This window comes from Squalius cephalus (assembly GCF_949319135.1).
Source record: "Squalius cephalus genome assembly, chromosome: 16".
In the NCBI taxonomy this organism is placed as follows: Eukaryota; Metazoa; Chordata; class Actinopteri; order Cypriniformes; family Leuciscidae; genus Squalius; species Squalius cephalus.
In genome coordinates, this window is record NC_137137.1 from 22,925,670 (window position 1) to 22,931,190 (window position 5,521).

The 5,521-nt window shown below is 37.0% G+C and overlaps 1 long non-coding RNA gene across 1 annotated transcript; it reads right to left on the reverse strand.

The window, feature by feature from the left end:
- Positions 1-819: 819 nt before the first annotated feature.
- LOC307174207 lies at positions 820-5,299 on the reverse strand. Its single transcript, XR_013823961.1, has 4 exons — positions 2,624-5,299; positions 2,380-2,517; positions 1,806-1,945; positions 820-972 (listed from the first exon to the last, which is right to left on the reverse strand). It is a non-coding gene; the product is annotated as an uncharacterized lncRNA (long non-coding RNA).
- Positions 5,300-5,521: the final 222 nt, after the last annotated feature.

Here is a 5,521-nt window from a genome sequence, read left to right on the forward strand (position 1 = left end):
GAGAGCTCTGTAATTGCATTCTTACTAGTAAGAATTTAATTAGAGAGCTCTCTAATTGTAATTGTTACTAGTAATAATTGAACTGTAGAGCTCTCTTATTGTTATTGTTACTAGTAATAATTCAATTGTAGAGCTCTCTAATTGTAATTGTTACTAGTAATAATTGAACTGTAGAGCTCTCTAATTGTTATTGTTACTAGTAACAATTCAATTGTAGAGCTCTGTAATTAAAAATGAATGGAAGTCAATGGAGACATATGACTAGTAATAATTCATTTGTACACTCTTAAAAATGATGGGTTAAAAATAACCCAACTTTAACCCAAACGCTGGATCAATATTGCACCAGACCAACAGTAGTTATTTTGACCCAGCAAGATGGGTTGGTCATATTTAACCCAACAGATGAGTTAAAAATTCTAACCAAATGCTGGGTCAAACTAATTACAATTATGGGTTGATTTAACTACATATTAGTTATATAGTGTACCCAAATGCTGGGTCAAATTAATTACAATTATGGGTTGATTTAACTACATATTAGTTATATAGTGTACCCAAATGCTGGGTCAAATTAATTACAATTATGGGTTGATTTAACTACATATTAGTTATATAGTGTACCCAAATTCTGGGTAAAATTAACCCAAATGCCAGATTAATTCTAACACATTACAGTACAATTTAAGAAAATAAACTGCAATAGACTACCCATAGCTATAAAACTGTTAAACTACAAACTTAGAACAGAATACATGCTAGATTCATGCATATATTATGCAATAAACACTTAAACAATACAAAAACAAAACAACAATGGAATCTCTGAATTTTTTTTTTTATTATAACATGAATTAATTGCAACAATATAGTGGAACTGGTGCAGTTCATATAAAAAATATAGTGGAACTGGTGCAGTGGAGATTTGCATGCCTTGGCCTCATGAAGGTACTCCACCATGTTTATTCCAGGCTAAAAAAGAAAGAATACAAGAGAGCAAGAGTTAGAGAGTGCAAGTGAGTAAGGACCAAATGTCTACCGACTACTATAGTATAATTAAAATATAGACATTGTGAGGACCATTTTCCTGGTCCTCACTAGAGAAATTGTTTTATGATAAAGTCTAGTTAGCTTTACAATTTGGAAAAGATTTGGTGCATTTATAATTAAAAAAGTTGAACTGTAATAGTCTACATCTCATTGCACATAACAACATTACAGAAAACAATAATAAAAAAAAAACGATTCAGACCTCAATTGACCTAAAAAGCCATAAATTGATTGATGATATATCATTACAATAAACATGCTCAGAAAACGAATGTGGCCCACCTATCTGACTATCCTTTCTGGCCGATGGGCAGCGGGGTTAGGTGGTCAGATAGATGGGCCGCGAATGCTTTGTAGATTTAGAAGACTTCTTTAGAGTCAATCTCATAGAGTCAGATCCAAATGGGTTAAAATACAAAAGTGTCAACTTTCTGATAATTATGTTAATTTCTGCACTCAATACTTTGTTGGTGCCTGTTTTAGAACAAATTACTGCATCAGTGTGGTGTGGTACAGAGGTTACCAGCCTGTGGCACTGCTGAGGTGTTCTAGAAGCCCAGGATGCTTTGATAGTGACCAACTTAAGCTTATAGAACAGCCATTTTCCGAATACTGTCAGGCTATATTTGATAACTGTCCCCAAAAGTATAGTTAAAAAAAACACCTGGATATGCATGTGTGCGTCACAGTCTTGAGCTCAGATATGTTGATAAAATGAATAAAGTTTCCCCCTTTAGATGTGCTTGAGGACTTACAGGCTTATGGTCAATGAAGGCCAAGCTGCATTCCTGAATGGTGTGGCAAACCACTTTCGCACCGCGGCCATGGCCAACTCTCCAAGTTGTAGGTGGAAGCAAGGCTGGCAGCTGCCTCAGGGCGAGTTCCCCAACACCATCTGTAAGACATAGGTGTCAATACAATGTGGAATGGCATACCTGTGATTTCACAATCCCCGCAATATCGTCGCATAAATATCCTGCATATTCCATCGCATTTTTTAAGAAAACGTGCCACATAATCAAGGATTTTTTCCCGCAACAATCACAAAAAAACTCTGCGTTTTTATGGAGGGACTGGTTAATGTTATTAGTTACACCGGTACCGCTGTGTTGACTCTGCTGTGAAAACTTGCCATTTTTTGTACCCAATTAGCATAAAGAGGCTGACGGATTTATTTAACTATTCCTATGATGATATCACTCACTATTCTCTATTCACCAAGTCACTATTCTGGCCAAAATTATGTGAAAAGTTTTTGGTCAAAAAACTTCAAAAATGTTGGAAAGAGGAATGCTAATATATTAATATATTATATTACCAATATATTACCTGGTGTTAATCCATCCAGGGGCAATGTCAGCTCTGTCTTGCCAGGTATCTTCTTATCTTCTCAGCATAGATGGGTAGCCATGTTTCAAACAACTTTGATGCAGCATCCCAATGCAGGACAAGAAAGTTCTGTGCAATCTATAAAATGGAAAACACATTTTTAAAACCAATTCAATGTAGCACACTAATAAAACGTTTTAAACAATGCATCCTCGTATTCAAGATCATATTTCCCTATACCTACCATGCCTTTGGTCATCGGGCGAGGGAACTCTTCGAGGATCTGATCGATGGTCCAATTGTTGTCCCTAATCCACTTGGCCCTGTAGACTGCTGTGTTCTGCATGTAGGTCTCTATCTGGCTGAGGGGCTGAGAATTGTTTCTCAACCATTATTTAAGCTGTGACGCACGTTCGTCTGATATGGTACATTTTGTAAAAAAGAACAAAGTTGTCAGTCACTGAAATATGATTGTTTTGCTTCGTCAAATAATTATTCTGTTTAATAATTACCTGGTATGAGAGCCCTTGCAAGAGCGCCATCAACTTAAGTTATACAAAATATAGAGAAAACAATCCTCCCTCTCAACAATTCATATGACAAATTGCATGCAAGTTACATGTAAATTGTCTCTGTTTTTACTGCACAATAATATTTGTGGCTACTCACTGCATAGGGCACAGAAATATATTATATATTTCTTAATGTTACAGGCCCCGCGCAGAAGGCCAAGTAACGTTAGAGAGACAGTTCTGCAAAATAAGTGCATCCGATCTTTATATGTATACATAACTTAAACCAAACACAAATAAAAGTAAACTCATAATGAACACTATAACCTTGTAACTGGAGTCAATTTGAATCGAATTAAACGCATTTCACAATAACCTCGTGTGTTACAGCGTTCACAAAATGGCGGACAGTCTCCATAGACCTATATTCAACATATTCACAACCCCGAACGTCATTAACGTTACCCGAAATATCTGCGGTATGAACATATACATTTACATTACAGATCTTGTGTGCATATTATCAAGTTGTTGTAACAATAGTACCTGCAAAATAACAGGACAAATTGATGAAACAGGAGACACCGCGTCACGTCGCACCAAATCCTCAGAAGATGTGAGGGGGCGCAGGCGCGCACAGAGTCCTCCTTTCAGTTTTCAAAATTGTCCCGGTTTCTCACCACAAAAGACTATTCTTACACTAATCCTGTAATGATTTACTTTCAAGTCACACATCTCCGCATGAATAAAAATAAACTTTTGCTTAATGTATAACACCTAACAAAAATGTAATTCGGACCAAATAAGCAGGCTATCCGTGCTGATAACGGCTAAATGGCTAACGTTATAGCTACGGCGTTAGCCAAACCAACCAACTAGCCTCGACATCGACAATTAATATACAGATAGTAATTTAATAGGTAACGCAACACAGACAATGTGAATTAGTGTACACATACCTTTTATTATTTGTTTGCCTCGCTGGATGATCAGTCAGGTTCTCTGCTGTGACGAGCGCCAAATTGTCTCTGCGAGCGCTGCTCAGTGTGTGTGGACTCTGGTGACGATATGATGACGTTCGAAGCACAAACAACCCACGTGCTGGGTCAAACGATATATTGTTGGGTTGATGGATTTTGACTCAACACATGAGTTGCACAAAATAACCCAACTTCCATATAAATAACCCATAATGGGTAAAACATTTCATAACCCAGCGGTTGGGTAGATAAAATAACCCAGCATTTTTTAGAGTGTAGAGCTCTCTAATTGGAATTGTTACTAGTAAGAATGGAATTAGAGAGCTCTGTAAGTGTAATTCTTACTAGTAATAACTGAATTAGAGAGCTCTCTAATTGTATTTTTAACTAGTAATAATTGGATTAGAGAGCTCTCTAATTGTAATTGTTACTAGTAAGAATTGAATTGTAGAGCTCTCTAATTGAATTCTTACTAGTAAAAATGCAATTACAACGAGTAACGCTGGGTACAATTTAAGCTAAAACGGCTTGCCATACATATAGCCTATAACACGCTCTCACACGTTTTTTTTTTTATTATTTATTTTTTAGCATTTTTGGGAGGAGTACAATTTACATATGTGGTTTCAACAACCAGATGCATTTACACTTGTCCAGTTTCGTCTGGAATGCGTCTCAGACCTCCTCCTGAAGTGGTTTGATACACTCGGGCGCCGCATGATTAACCTTTTGAGCGGTACAGTCTCATATGGGATTTTTATTTCTGTGCCCCGGAGCGTACGGTCACGGTGCCACATTAGAATGTTCAGTGACGTCGCATAACTGCCAGATTCAAACTGTGCTTTCGCGCGTTGGCTGGCGCTGAGCCAGAGTCGGACACGTTCAGCGTTGTATATAAGCACGTGTTTTCAACCTCATAATGTTTATTTTAGGTTTCAGATATTTAAATGCACATAAGCACGAGTAAAACAATACATTTGGAGTTTGTAAAATACACACTGATGTCTGTGGAAGCAGCAATAACAATCTATTCATATATAATTTGCCGACATGTGTTATTCCTATCAGACAAACATAGTGGAAGTAACGTTAACTATAAATTTTACTCTATTCTTCTCAGTTCACCGGACACTTTCTTGCATTTATTTCGGGAGAAACTGATAAATTCACGTGCTGTAAATCCGACTGACAGGACAACATTGTGGCGCCCATCTCATGTTATAGATCAAGATTATTTATAAAGGTTTTTAAATGACCAAACACACTCACTTACACGTATTTGAGAATTGGAATATCAGATAGGCTAGTTGATGACATAGTAAGCAAGTTTGTGAATATTTTGAATAAAAAAGGAAAAGCGAAATAAAAGCGACACATCTGTCATACAGTATTATTGTGGCTGCTGTGTATCGCGTGACGCGTCGCCATGGAAATATTAAAGGGAATGTTCGCCTTGAAAAAACTCACTCTGGGAGTGTGGGGTGGGGGTGTTAGTTCGAATATTTTAAACTTACACGTGGAAGGGTTAAAGAAAAGATCGAAAATAAATATTTGTGTGCTGTAAAGTGGTTAGAAAAAAATTAAATCGGAATCGGCTAAAATCGGTATCGGCAGGACAAACTCAATGAAAAATCGGAAATCGGAATCGGC